Source organism: Urtica dioica, chromosome 8 (genome assembly GCF_054948205.1).
Source record: "Urtica dioica subsp. dioica isolate 48M chromosome 8, U.dioica_male_clone48M_v1_H2, whole genome shotgun sequence".
NCBI classification, from domain to species: Eukaryota; Viridiplantae; Streptophyta; class Magnoliopsida; order Rosales; family Urticaceae; genus Urtica; species Urtica dioica.
In genome coordinates this window covers 23059265-23075446 of record NC_142763.1, presented here as the reverse complement: position 1 = coordinate 23075446, position 16182 = coordinate 23059265, and the positions used below count along the sequence as shown (strand labels likewise).

Here is a 16182-nt window from a genome sequence, read left to right as displayed (position 1 = left end):
GAACGGTCACGCCCCCCCAGGCGAGCTCGACCTCCAGGCAGGGCGATCTCCAGGCGAGCTCACCCTCCAGGCAGGGGCAATCTCCAGGAGCGCTCGACCCCCCCAGGCGAGCTCAACCTCCAAGCCGAGCTCGACCCCCAGGCGAGCTCAACCTCCAGGCGAACTCGACCCCCTAGGCGAGCTCGACCTCCAGCCAGGGTCGACCTCCAAACCGAGCTCGACCCCCAGGCGAGCTCGACCCCTTAGGCGAGCTCGACCTCCAGCCAGGGTCGACCTCCAAACCGAGCTCGACCCCCCAGTCGAACTCGACCCCAGGCGAGCTCGACCCCCCTAGGCGAGCTCGACCTCCGGCCAGGGGCGACCTCCAAACCGAGCTCGATCCTCTAGGCGAGCTCGACCTCCAGCCCGGGTCGACCTCCAAACCGAGCTCGACCCCCCAGGCGAGCTCAACCTCCAGACGAGCTCAACCTTCCAGGCGAGCTCAACCTCCAGGTAGGGGCGACCTCCAGGCGAGCTCGACCCCCCAGGCGAGCTCCCTCCAGGCAGTGCGACCTCCAGGCGAGCTCGACCTACAGGCAGGGCGACCTCCAGGCGAGCTCGACCTCCAGGCAGGGCGATCTCCAGGCGAGCTCGATCCCCCAGACAAGCTCGACATCCAGGCAGGGGCGATCTCCAGGCAAGCTCGAACCCCCAGGCGAGCTCACCCTCCAGGCAGGGGCGATCTCCAGGAGCGCTCGACCCCCTAGGCGAGCTCAGCCTCCAGACGAGCTCGACCCTCCAGGCGAGCTCGACCTCCAGGTCAGGAATCAAAGACGAAGAACGCATTCCCGAAGAAGAAGAAGGCAAAGCATTGTTTCCCTCTTTACGATTCTAAGATCCTCTGAAGCTCCCGGACGCTTTGGGCCGATCCAATACTAGGCACGTGACTATTCCCGGCACGCCACGTGTCCTCAAATGTTAAATCCAAAAAACGGCTTAACAATTATGACAAGATATTAATATTGATTTCAAGATATTAATATTGACAACGCTAGTAACCATTCAGATGGTTGTGGTCAGATTCAAAACGATTAAATTATGAGATGTGTGTGTGTGTGTGTGTGTGTGTGTGTGTGTGTGTGTGTGTGTGTGTGTGTGTGTGTGTATTTTTGTTTAGGTACGTCTCTTTGTGTGTTATGTTAGGTAAGTCTGATTTGATCATGTGTGTGTGAAATATTAGTGTTAGTTCTAATTAGTGTTAAGTTCAAAGCTAAACCATGTCTCAGGGTGTTAGTACATGATGTGGCTTTTTCTTATGTCTCAGGTGTTTATGATTTTGTGTGATTTTGGTGTGTGTTTTTCCCTTGCCTGCAGGTTCAATGGGTTCACTATATTAACTTTGCTTGTAGGGTCTCCTTCAAAAAAAAAAAAAAAAAAAACTTGTAGTGTCATAAACAAATTGTAAGTAATTTATCTCTTCCAAATATTTGTAATGCCAAATTTATGCATGTAAATGTAAATGATATTTATGATTTATGGGTTATTAAGTTATATAGCCACACGGATATAGTGGATTGAGATATAGCCCACCTTTGGTTAATTTCTTGTAAATAGCCAAGTAAACTTATTAACAAATTAATAGAAGCCTTATTTAACACAACCAAACATATATTTTAGGTAGTTAATTGGCTGCCACGTATGCAAGTTGGCTATTTACAAATTATTTACCAAAGGTTTGCTAATTTACAATTCCTATAGTTTAGGTGGCTTACGTAGCCAATTTTTTGTTGATTTAATGAAATATGAGATTTTTTTATATTATTATTAGGTATTTTTTGGATATTCATTTATTATAAATGTAATTTAGTATATATATTTATTTAAATATATATTTTTATTAAATAAATTGCTCTACATAAATAAGATGTAGTCTATATTGTTAAAATAGAATTTCATGGATATAAACTACAGTTAAAAAATGTAGTCTTCAAGAGAAAAGACTGGAGTCATAGGCAAAGAGATAAGACTCCAGTGCAATAGATGCCACAAAAACACAGTAGTCTATCTAACTCAATTAATTATAGGGCAAACTAGCAACGTAGCCAAATTGAAACGTGGTTTTTGAGATCTAGCCAACGTTTGGTTAATTTTTTAATCTAGCCAATTTTTGAAATTTACGGGTACAAAATAACTGAAATACCCCTAAGTAATTATAATGCTTTCTTTTTAAAAGTAGTAGCCAACGTTTGTAGAATACCAAATTCAAAAGATATGTTTAAATTAAAGGCAATAGTTTTATAAGGGAATTTTTTAATCCTGTCATTTGATTACACAATCGGGTACAATCTCACAACCATCTAAAAAGGGATATCATTTAATATTCAAAGATCTTTCTCTCTCCATACTTTTCATTTCACTTTCAAAGAGACCCACCAAAAACACCGACATCTCCAAAATCACTGCATCCGGCCATGAAAGCTTCAACATTATCAATCTCTCAACCTTTGACATTTTTGTTGCTCGACTTGTGATCAATTCAGCTCCGTTTCTATTTAAAAAATTTACTAAAATTAACATAAATTAAACCAAAATAAACAGAAAATTTACACATAAACTTGAATATGGGGAAGTTGTAGAGAGAGATTGAGTTTGGTGGGTCTGAGCCTTAAACAACGATGAGGAATATACACACAAATTTACAAAAATAAACAGAAATATTCAACAGAATTGATATTCATCCAAAATCAACTGCATCCGGCCATGAAAGCTTCACCATTATCAATCTCTCAACCTTTGACATTTTTGGGTCCGAATACCTTCATTCAGAGGCTGAATCGGACTTGCTGAGAGCGGAAAATTCTACTAAAATCTTGTTCGACGGCGGCGAGCATGGGCTTCGTAATCTTCTGGAATTGCCGCACTGTTTTCAAGAGAGAGAGAGAGAGAGAGAGAGAGAGAGAGAATCATATCTAGTCCTTTAATGGTAGAATTTGTTGTTAAAAAACGTTGTGTGATAACTACCAAATCAAATTGGCTAGATATCATTTGAAAGAATTTTAATTTTAAATAGATTTAAATATAAACCGATTGTACTATAAAAAAGGAAAGAAATTCAAATAGTAGAGACGTGTATTAAAGTCTCAAAAATAATAAACGTTGGCTGTAAAAAAATGATTCCAAACGTGGGCTGCAACTTTTTTTTAGCCGATTTTTCTAAAATGGACAAAGATGTAATTTTCATCATGATTAATATAGGCCACGTCATCACTTGTGGCTATATTTGAAAGTTTATTTAAACGTCGGTTAGATTGCAATTACCACGTTTGAAGTGGCTTATCTCGTAGAATTATTGTTAATTATAACTACTCTTTAAAAATGTAGTGTTTATTGACTCTCAACTTGAACAACTACATTATAAAAATGTAGTCTTCAACAGAAAAGAATGGAGTCATAGGCAAATAGATCCAGTGCAATAGATGACACAAAAACGCCGTAGTCTGTCTAATTAAATCAATTAAGACTACTTGTTAAAACTTTAGTGTTTTTTTCTTATGTAATTGAGTTATATATAACTACATCATAACGCTGTAGTATTTATAGATGAGACTAGTAAGACTACATCTATAAAATGTAGTTATATATTTTAACTACAGTCTTATAAAACAGATACACTACGGCCAAAAACTGGAGTCATAATCAAAGAGATAAGACTCCAGTGCAATAGATGACAGTCGGTAAACTGTAGTCGACTTAAAATGACTACGGTGTTCGGCAGTAGTTAGAGGCCAAATTTCTGGTAGTGAAGAGGGCCCACTAATACAGCTCAAAACTTTCACTTCTTCCACCATTTCACTCATTAGCCCTAAAAAACCATCTCTCATCGATCTTCTTCTCTCTTTCCACCAACCTCTCTCTTCTCTCCTCTTCCATGCTCTCTCTCTCTCTCTCTCTCTCTCTCTCTCTCTATATATATATATATATATATATATATATATATATATATATATATATATATATCTCTCCCTCACACAATTGATTATAAATGAGATCAAATATTTATCATTTTTATTTGATTTCATAAATGTTACATATGGAATCAGGTAACATTATCCCCAGTGGCAATAATATTGTGGTGATGTTTCTTTTTACCCCGTCAATCTAACAAGATACATTTTATGGTGATGTTTTTAAGTGTGGTTCAAAATGAATATTGACAAACATGCATGTAGGTTCTTGCTCTTTTTTCCTTTTTACTTGACATCTTAACAAGATAGGAATGATGAGACATTCGTCACACACTCAAGCAATTACCAATTTGCTTTTTTCTTTATTTATTTATTTATAAAATGTTAGAAAAAGAAGTGCTCTCTCATGAGTCTTGAATATCAGAGCCATGTTTTTGTTTGTTTGTTTTGTGTTATATTCAACGAGATAAATGGATAGATATCATTAAATCCGTCCCACGCATTGAATTTTCTGTAACTAAGGACATCTCTTGTCTTTTCTGTTTGACTTGGTGTCTCCCATTTTTGTAAATACATAGTTACATAATCTCCAAAATAATTAGGATAAAATATGTGTTTCGATATTTTCGCGCGCAAGTGCACATATCGTCCACGTAGTAAAGTGTACACGAAGTATGGATATCGATCCTACGAAGAAAAAAATGAATTATTGATTTAATCAATGAGACACGAACTTAAAGAACGTTGAAAAAGATGTCACAAAGTAAAGAAATATCGGGATTTTACGATAAAGGGAGATAAAGGACTAAGCCTTCACGAGTTTATTCAACGGTTTAGATTCATGGGCGTAACACACAATTAGTATCATTCAAACTTTGCTAATAACGCTCACGTGTTATCACTAAATCTCTCTCGAACATATAACAATATATGTCAATATATCCGGAAAATTTTCTCTCAATCTCAATTCCTAAAACATGACAAGCATTAAGTTAAAGAGCGTTCACACGATTCTATAACAACCTAGCTATGTCTAACCTAGGAATATATTACAGTAATTCAAACTAAGCACACTAACAACCTAATCTTTCTCAAACGTCAATTTGAAATAATAAATCATGCACAAGGTCACGAATCTCGCGAAAACTAGTTCACCCCAAAAACGAGGCTAAAGTGTGCTTTTTAAGATTTAGGTCTGATCCCTTGGGTTTCCACTAATTTCGGAGCAATCCGAGTCATTAAAACTGATCGAATGGTTAAAAACCACTAAAAAATCTTTAATTATCGCTTCTGTCTGGCAGTAAATTGCGGCGCGCAGTCGCTTCTATCAATAAATCCAATAATTTTGTGACGACCCGACTTTTCGGACCGTCATACTAAGCTTAATTCTCTTACTTAGAAAAAAAAAGTGGATAATTTATAAAGTTTGGACTTTAAAATAAAACAATCCTTGCAAATAACCAACATTTGAAATCTTACAAAACAATTTGATGAATATAAGAGAAAATATTTAATTCGGAATTCCAAACTAAAGTAGATGGTTGGAATATTCAACGGAAATAAAACCATAAAAATTCAACTTCAGTTTTGCAAAACTAATTAAACTTGGAAAGTATCTTAAGCATAAAATTTCAAACCGAGTGTTTAGGAAATTTCGTAGCGGAAGTCTTTTAATTAAGTGAGCGGAACCACAACCCAACCCCTTAGCCATCGAACGCCGCTGATCCACCCTCCTCACTTATTTATTTGTTGCTTACCTACAATACGGACGAATACACATAATATGAGCTAACGCTCAGCGAGAATAACTATGACTCACAAAAAAGATGAGTAATGCGATGCATGATCCGGTTATTAGTGTTTTAAATTCTAATAGTGTCATGGTCTTTCGTATCATAAGTCTTATCATATTTTATTCGGGGTTCCCCTAGAGTAGTCGTACCAATTTCAGTGTACACTTTGGAAACGAACTACGGGGCTGTGACCTCCCATAGTTCGCACCATCTAATAAACATATCATATGAGAAAACTCCCTTTATGAGCCCGTAGGTCGGCTCGAGAGAATTCTCTTAATACCTCCGTAGCTCGAGGCGGTACGACTCTCTTACTTATCTTATCACTTGATTATTTGCGTTACATATAAAGATGACATATGACATAAACATAAATGAAACATGCTAATAAATAGAACATGTTATGCCAAAATTGTACTAAACTCATACATAAACTCATCATAACATGACATAACATATAATAATCACAATTCACTCAATAACGTATACATGCACATAAGGGATATCACACAATCAATCATATAACACATATTAACCAATTCAGAACACACACTCATCATAAATTAATTTTAAACTAATCCGTATTGTAGTGAGATTATTCTCACCTTATTGAGTCGGGGAAAAGTTCTTAGACTCCCGAACGATTGGAAAAGCTATTCGGCTCGGGACCTATTCGAACGGATAGGAATTAGGTTCTTAAAAGACACTTCTAGACATAACAAAGTTTCTGGAAAAAAATATCAGAGAAAGAACAGGGACGTCAAAAGACGAAAATACCCTTCGTTCTCGGTTTACGGGAAAAAAAATAATTTCAGAGAAAAATTCTGGAAAAATTTCAGAGCCTAGAAAATATAAATTTGAACATATTAGTCTTCAGTGATAAGACCAAAATTGGAGGTTTAGTTGACGAAAACAAAAGTCAAAGTATACAACGATAAAAAGATATTAGAGAAAACTGAAATAATTTGTATACCGGTCTGAAGATATTTCTTTCATACATAAATACACATTTAAAATTCATATAAAAATTATCATATATCAACGACGTACCAAAATATTTTGTATAAAAATTTCATATAAAAATATGTTTCGTAGGTATTTTAATTAAATACAAAACTACGTTGTTTGAATTAGAAATAAAAAGTCTGCGCGCTGATCGTAATTGATTTTTAGAAAAAAAACGGTTCGTCCAAAAACTTTGAAATTTAAAAGATGTATTACAAACATCCTGAATATTTTGGTAAATAAAATTCAAATCAAAATTCGTTTTGTAGCTATTTTATTAAAATCAAAACGCGCTGTTTGGATCATAAAAAAAAAGTTCTGCGTACCGATAGTAAAGGATTTTTAAAATAAAAAAAACGGTTACTCCAATAATCACAAAAAAATAAAACACACACTGACAACATCTTATATATTTTTGTATATAAAAAAAAACAGCTCAAACTAATATTTGTAGCTATATAAAACATTGTGTTTTCTACAGTACACAAAATTTATTTTCAGCCAGGAAAAAAAAAACTATCCTTTGATGTTCATAAGAAAAGAAAAGCAAATAAAAAGAAAACATTGATAGGGCTTATCTTCAGGGCATGAAAGTACCTTGATAAGGTTGAAAAGGATTGCTTATTAAGACCTTCAGAGGCAAAAAGAAAGTGATGGCTTTGATTTGTATTTTTTTTTCTTTGTGGGAGAGAAAGATCGGGAGAGAGCAAGAGTGAGGTTGAGAAAAATAAACGTGAAAAAAAAAATGAACCAAGGCTGACTTAGAGCATTATATAGAACTTTAATAGGGTTAGGACTTCCCACATGCTAAGAGGTAAAATAAGAAGTTAATAAAAGGCTTTTTTTTTAAAAAAACCGTATAGTAAAAACAATAGAATTAACAATTGAAAATACTACAGGATCGGTAGAAAGTTGTAAGAATATTACACCTTGCGTCACAGCAGCGAAAAAAAAGAGCACCTATATTTTATTACCTAATATATCATATATATATATATATATATATATATATATATATATATATATATACACACATATATATACCTACCTTTACTTAACCATTAAGGAAAAAGTTAATACACGAATTCATCAAATCCCCAAAAAGAAGGAAACTCATATACGTATGCATTATATACGTGGATACTAAAGAATCATTACCATCATGAGAAAGACTAAAAAAACTTTACTCCTTTTGAACCTGACTTATATATATATATATATATATATATATATATATATATATATATATATATATCAGTGTTAATATATATATATATATATGTATATATTAGGGGTTTCACAAATTTATTGAGACGTACAAATTTATTGATACGTTGATCAATAAATTCAATAATTTATTGACATGTTTGTCAATAAATATTGTGATTTATTGATATGTTGATCAATAAATCAGATGTCATGTGATTTATTTATACATTTGTCAAAAAGCTTATCGGCAAATATTTTAATAAATCTTCAAAGAAAAATTCTAAAATCTGTGAAGATTCATTTACATCCAGAATATATTGAAAAGGAGGTTAATAAATCTTAAAACGAATTCTCAGATGCTTAGAACAATTTTTTTTTAGATTACAAAAAAAAAAAAAAAAGCTTCTAAGAATTTTTGAAGATTTATTTACATGCAGAAAATTTATTGACAAAAATGTCAATAAATCTTAAAACGAATTCTCATATCGTTCGAACAAATTTTTTTGTTGAGATTACAAAAAAAAAAAAAAAAAAAAAAAAACTTAAAAAATATCTCGAATGTATTTTTAACTTCACATACTACATATAGTGAACGCCGTTAAATAAAACATGTTATCGTAGAGGGAGACATCTGGCTGAAAAAGCATAACATGCAATGACTAATGACTAAGTTAAGAATTGGAGAGATCGTGATTGTACCACCTTGCTTGTGTTTAGCAGTTGCTGACAAGTAAAAGACATGTACTCATAATAACATTTGCCACGTTATAGTAAGGAAGAATTTCGCAATGCGTTTTTTATGAGCAAAAAACAGCTGTATTTATATATATAGACAAATGTCAAGCGTATAAGAGAGGAAAGAAAATACAGCTGCCCAAAGCGACGTGGCTTGCTTAGGATTCATTAGCTTGTTCTTAATTTTTTTTTTTAATTCATCTATGTAGATAAATAAAAGTTCAGGAAGTATATAACAACTCTTTTAATGAGTTGGTTTTGATTGCGAGATTCTACAAAGAAAACATGTCTGAAAATATTTTTGTATTGTTATGAGAAATATCTGATGTTGGACTTAATGTTATGATAGTACCTATAATAATAGAACCGAGAGAGAGAGTATGTGGATAGTAACAAATCTATTTTTAAAGGCTTTTTAAAGGCGGTTTGCTTTCTTCAAGTTTCATTATCTCTCTGTAACAGTTCAAGAAGAAAAAAGCTTGCGTTTGTTTTGCTTTGTTTTGAATAATGAAATGTTAAGCCACTTCTGATTCTAATTTTAAATTTTTTTGTATTATGCATTCATGTATATTTTGCTAATTAATATTATGATATCATGTATATATTTTTTTTTACCAGATATAATAGATAATCAAGTAATAATAATTGAAATTGATTTCATTTATATATAATAACATAATATATTTTGGAGTTCTATAGTTATATAATCATATGAAAATCTTAAATTTTTCATAATAGTCAATGTTTTGGTTAATTATAGTTAATTAGCCACATGTTCTATTAACAATTAATTGATAATATTGCTAAAATAATTTATGCCTATAGACAATCAATGAGAAGGATTTATTTGGGAAAAATTATCAGTTAATTATTGTAAGTAGAATCAGTGACTAATTAAATAAACGTTGTCTATTTAATAAACAATAAGTTTGATGTGTCTTAGTTGCTTATAAATTTCTATATATCAAATGGGGAACATTCTAAATAAATTTATGTGTCTAGTAAAATTTAAAAAATGCTGAAATAATGTTTAAATACTCTATTAATGACTTAAGACATTTTTTTAAGAGTGATTTCTTATGTTTTGCTTACAAAAACATATAAAATAGAATTAAAAAATGACCCATTGATGCCTTTTAAACAGGCCGTATTTATCCATGTTAGCTGTTTAATTTAATCCAAAAAAATCGCAGTAATTTCACTTTCAGCCATGGTTTCATATGTGATAAAAATTGCGGCTGAAATATTTGTGGCTATTATATATAGCTGCAAAAAATGGGGAATATATCATATGTCCCTATGTCATGAATCTACATCCATGACTTGTTGTGACCATATCATATAACCGGGACAAGTTGCGGCTATATACATACTTTTGATTAGATATATATATATATATATATATATATATATATTACATGATATAAATACCTCTTATATTATATAATCATACATTACTAAATAAAATTAATATAAAACAAATACAAAATTTATATTAATAGATTCATTGTCAATGCTTGAGGTCATCTTCTTGCCTTTTCGTGGTGTTAAATAGTTGTTGCGATAAATTCACACGCAATCGCATGTGTCGCCTACATAATATAATGTAGGTAAAATACGAGTATTGATCCCACATAGACTAATAATTTTAACGATTTAATTTAATTTGACGCGAATTTACTCCAAAGTATTGTCGAGTGATTATTATGATTTAACTACAAATAAGTCAAATACAAGAAAACAATAATTCTAATGAGTTTAATCGAAGAGAAAAATAGGGTCACGACTTCACCACGAACCGACTAAAGTGATTATCCATATTTTGTCTATTATTTTCTCGTTTCTGTGTTATTAATCTCACTCATTCTAAAATATTCAATATCCTCTCTCAAAGTGTTCTAGCAAACTTATGCAATTGACATATCATTGTTCTCTCGGCTTCTAATCCCATTAAAATAATCACACGCATAAAGAACAAGAATTCAAACAATTGCACTCTCGCCTAAAATTTTCTACTAACTGAGATCAACAATGATGATTAGAGTAATACTCTCTCTCAAAAAGCATACGATCCCAGATAACAATTCAAAAGTATCTAAGCAATGAACATAACAACATGCACGACTAATAATCAAGCAACTATAATGGAAATGAGCAATAGACTAAATTAAAGAATCATCAACGCATTAGTATCGGTTCGGGCTACATACCAGCCTCGTAAAAAATTAACATCTAAACAAATTCATAATCAATACAAAGCATAAAATAATATTAAATAACAAATAACGCTTTAAGATTGTTAGCCATATTACTAATAATAGGCGTGATTAAATAGACAAATTGCAAATATTAAATAAATAAATAATCAGAAACTAATAACATAATATGTAGACATGAAATACAAATTAAAGTAAATAAACTAAAATAAATAAACCGGCCAATATCACCAAAAAAAAAAATGGTAGGAAGGGAGACGGAGAACAGGTCGAGGCTTGTTCGACAATTTCTTTAAAGTATTATTAATTTCCCACCGGATGCTAGAATAACTTGAGCAACCACCTCCCAGGATATAACGACGTATGAGTTGGACAAAGCACAACCTTATAACTCCGGCGAACTTGAAAGACGTGCCAGAAAACTACCACCAACACCGAGAGAATTGAGGGAAAAAGAGAAAAAATAAACTAGAGTGTAGATTTATTTCTTTTGTGTTAGTGAGCTCTCCCTCTCTCTCTCTCTCTCTCTCAAGTCTTCCCCAAATGAGAACATGCTCCAACCTTTTATAGACTCATATTCATGATCGTTTTGAGCATAAAACCGTTGCACAATGAAGACATTTCAATGCACATCAATGTCATAAAAGTGTGTTGAAGGTTCTGGAAAACAAAAATGACTAGCCTTAATGCTATGGTTGTAACCTCCAACTCATTAGTGCATGGTTACAAATACGTAAAAACATATAAAACGTTTGAAATCAAATAAAGAAAATAATTGGTCCAAAAAATTAGACCATAGCAAATATAATCCTTCAAATTTTTTGATGTTTTTTAACACACTTTGATCATCAATTCTCATTTATCTTAGCTCCGATTTATGCAAATAAATAACCGATTTCAAATTTATACCTCTCGCAACAAGGAATAAGAATCTGGTAAAACTTTCAGTTTCGAAAAGTGGACCCCACTTAAATATTTGCAACAAATCAATCAATACATTGATATAAAATACTATTTAATACCATTAAAACGCACAAATTTCCAACAGATGTAGCCCTCTTGGGCCCCTTTAATCTTGCCACTGGTTAGATTAATCTATTTCTCGTCTATGGTTCGACAAATGTAGAATAGTGTAGACAAATAAATCCTATTAGAAAAATTTGTTAGAATTTTATGTAATTAGTTAGTAATTATATATATATATATATATATATATGTATGTATGTATTAGATAGGAGACATAGTAGCCATTGGCGCCACTATCCCACTAGAGAAATTTGTTAGAATTTTTTCTATACAAAACCATGTTCTTTGTAATAAATGTAAGTATATTTCGAAAGAAGAAATTGAGTAATTAATCGAAAGCATAGTGTTCTTTCTCTTCTTCCACTGATCTTAAGTAAGTAATCACACACATATATAGATATATATATATATATATATATATATATATATATATTGTGCAAAATGCAAACACATATATTCAGTGTTGTATCTAATTCAACCTATCGCTAAGAAAATCAAGAAGAAAATAAAAAAATTATAGCTGGTTACGGTTCATGTTTATGGTTGAAAGTAATTGTTTTAACGTTTACCATCGTCCAGTATCCTACAAACGGTGTCTTATCTCCACAAGATAATGGGATGGATTTAATATTAAAAAAAAATTAAATTGCTCCATTATTTAAAAAAAATAGCAAAATAAATCAGTTTTGATTTGTTCATAAATAACAAAATCTGATTACCTCATTATTAAATAAATAACATATTGTTTAATTGGCATGATGCTATACACCCACCATTTTTTATTAAGAATATAATAATTATTTGGCACTTTTTTTATTCTTCTTTTAACGATCGTTTCACAACCCTAGACCTAGGTTTTGTCCAACACTGATAGCGGAATACTTTTCAAGGAAAAATAAATACAAATTAAAAACTTCACAGGGTTATCTAATAAGTGGCTATATAATTAATTATAATAGATTAGATGTCACGACCCGCGAGCGTCGTCACCTCGCCCGCAAGCCGCGACTCGACGGAACCAACATCACGTAGCGGGAGCATAACATATATGAATAATATAATGTAAACAAAACAATTAAAGTAAATACATAATTTACAAAACATATAATATATGAAATACGATATTATTAAAAGTGCGGAAACGTTTACAACAAAAGTGGTTATCGGAAATCTCGGGAAATTCTTCGTTTTTCTTTTAGAACTAAAAGTCGTATATCGACCCTTATACATACATATATATGTACATAAAAGCTCCCGACTTTACATATACACGCGAGATATTATTTAAGGAAGAGTCGATATTATTCAAAACATTATATATAGAGGTCTACTTCCCGAGCCAGAACCCATAGCCCGTAGGTCAAGAGATACGCGTTCCGTCTCAGTTTCCTTCTTGGTCGTCTACATTGCCGCCTTGCCCTTATCTACATTACCAAGGGACATAAAACTATGAGTCGAATGACTCAGCAAGCGGGAGTCTAGCTTATGAAAGAAAAGCAGCTAATGCAAAGCATATGACGTGCGAACAAGCAAACAAGAATGCAGGATGCAGCTATCACCTAAAAGTGACTAATGAGCGCGCATCCTAGAATACTAGCCGTCCCGCAAGGTTATACACTCCACACTGCTATAACCTCTGGTCCGACTAGAGACCAGTTTTCAACTTCGAGCAGCAGTCGTCAACTGATCTAAGTTTTAACACATGTCTGGGATCCACTAGTGGTACTTCCTTCATCATGACGTCAGCGCCACTGGTCTCTGGCATAGTGAGCTCGCGAACCGCGACCATCACCCACTACGCCCCGGTGTGCTCAAGGCAGCTTCCGGTGAGTCTTCCAGCAAGCAATGAGCTCGCGATGCGCGACCATCTCCCATTGCTTCGAGTACTCGGCGCACGGACCGACATGGCCCGCTAAGCACAAGTCAGGGACTTGTGAGTACCACCGACACGAGTTTAAAGTTTGGGTACACTGCAGCTAGCAGCGTACACGTTAAACTTATATACGGAAGAGCGTGACGGGATAAACCCCGAAAGAAATTATTGTTTCCCTTTGAAGCTCGTTTAGTGTTTTAAGTTGAAAGCTCGAAATGTGACTTTCGAACTCTCTACTCTCGATTGAATTTGAGAGTCTATCGCTCTTCCGTCCTCTCGATTCTAACCTACTTCCTAGAGTTAGAAGAGAAGTCTAACCACACACAAAGCAAGCAAGGCTGGTTCAAGTTAGCGTTTGAACCTAACGGGCGTACCCGAACTAAGTTTTCAAGCAAGAGTGGCCGAAGCCTTAACTTTCGAGTTTATTCATTTTAGGCTTTTACTTACTCTTGTTTACTAGCAAACAAATGCACAAACAAACAGGATTATACCCTTGGTAAGTAGTTGACTTATGTTTCCACACTTACCCGGAATTGTTCGATAGAACGCTTGACAAGTCCTGAAGACGTCTTGCTTCACACGTTCCTTGAGGCACCTGGCGCTTGTCGAAACGTCGGAAGAACTAGCATCCGGAGTTGAACATCCATTAGTTATTGGATTCGAGTTTACTTAAAGATAATAGGGTTCGTTGTCGGGATTAGAGTCGGTTCGGAATTCGAGAATTTAATTTATTATTCCCCGGTTTTTCGGAGGTTTATTCAAGACTCGCGTATCCCATATCGAGAGTGATACGAGATAACGTTCAACGAGTAATCACGAGTCTTAAATAAATCAAATAACCCGAAATTAAAAATAACCGAGAATTCCAAATGAACAATTAAATTAAATTCATAAACATTATTAAATAAATAATTCTAAATTATTTATTTAAATACTGAGAGTACATATATAAGAGTATTTAAACGCTGTAAGCGATTTAAAACTCACGAGTTAATCGAGCTTTACTTCGATAACTCTATCAACTTGAGATCTTCAGAGGCTAATCTCAACGCTCTCGACTCGTCTGGTTCCCGTCCGTCCGTCAATGTCTGTAAATCAAACCTGGAACCCAACGACGAGTTAACATCTTAAAACCAAATTCCGATATCACATAACTCAAAACCCGAACCCATAACTCAAACAAACGAACTCAACACAAATCCAATTAACCGGAACCATCCTAACACAACAACGATCCCAACATATCAAACCGAGGCTCAGAGATATCATCCACAAAACAGACAAACCAAAATAGCCAAAACAAGCCACACGGCCAACTAGCACTCAAAGACAACATCATCACAACCACAACAAGCTTTCAAACCAACTAATCACACGGCCAAACAACATACTCAACCAAACAATTCAACATCTCAATATCATCATCATCACAGCCTCAAACACAGGTATAATCAAGCTCAGACAACATAACAAACCGAGCAATTGCACCGAAATCGAACCCGAAATCAAAAACCCCCAATTCAAACCCTAGTTCATCATTTTCGGATAAATTAGGAAAAATCCGAATCAAAACTTCAAATTCAGGTTACAAACAACATCAATCGAGTTCAATGAACGATAAAAACCAATCAATTTCACTGAATTCAATCCGGATCCAAAATCCCCAATTTTGAATCTAAGAACCCTAGCTCATGAGATTTTCATTCAAGGAAACGAAATTCTCACCTTAACCCGTGAGATTAGCTTCCTCGGAGGGTTCTCGCGTCCTTCCCGGTGTTTTTCCCTTGCTCCGGCGTCACGGCGGTCCTCGGCGGCGTCGTTCTTCTTCGACCCGGAGCGCGCGCGATGACTCAGCGATCGGTGACGCGCGAAGGAGAGGAAGAGAGAGGAAGGCGAGTGAGAGGTGGCGGTGGCGACGTCGGGGCTCGGCGGTGCTGTGCTTCCTCGGACCGGAGCGCGCGGTGGAGCTCGGTGCTGGGTGGTGGCGCGCGAAGGAGAGGAAGAAGAAGAGAAGAAGAAGAACGAGGGTGAGGGCGGTGATGATGGTTGTCGGCGATGAGCAGAGGAGCGGCCGAGAGTTTTTCCTTTTCTTCTTTTTTTTTCGCTTGTCCTGGTTTGCTCGTGTGTGGGTTTCGGCCGAGTGAAGCAAGGGAGAAGAAGAAGAAAATAGAGAAGAGAGAGAGAAGGGTGAGGTGGCAAGGATTTGAGGAGAAAGTGGCCATGTGGCACCCTCATTTATTGCCACGCGTGCATACGTGGACCAATCCCCTCCTGCCACAACTCTCTCAAATCAACCCCAGCTTCTCTTTTTCTTTCACTTTCGTCCTTCAAAATATTGCATATAAGTCCTTTCAAAATAAACTCTCACAATCCTGTCCTTA

General features: G+C 34.9%; 1 long non-coding RNA gene across 2 annotated transcripts; it reads right to left on the bottom strand.

Moving 5' to 3' along the window:
• Positions 1-13222: 13222 nt before the first annotated feature.
• On the bottom strand, positions 13223-15893 carry LOC149388587 (uncharacterized). Of its 2 annotated transcripts, XR_016300989.1 has the most exons (4): positions 15527-15893; positions 14789-14902; positions 14329-14423; positions 13251-13352 (listed from the first exon to the last, which is right to left on the bottom strand). It is a non-coding gene; the product is annotated as an uncharacterized LOC149388587 (long non-coding RNA). The 2 variants fall into 2 exon arrangements; XR_016300988.1 differs by lacking the exon at positions 14329-14423 and having other exon boundaries at positions 13223-13352.
• Positions 15894-16182: the final 289 nt, after the last annotated feature.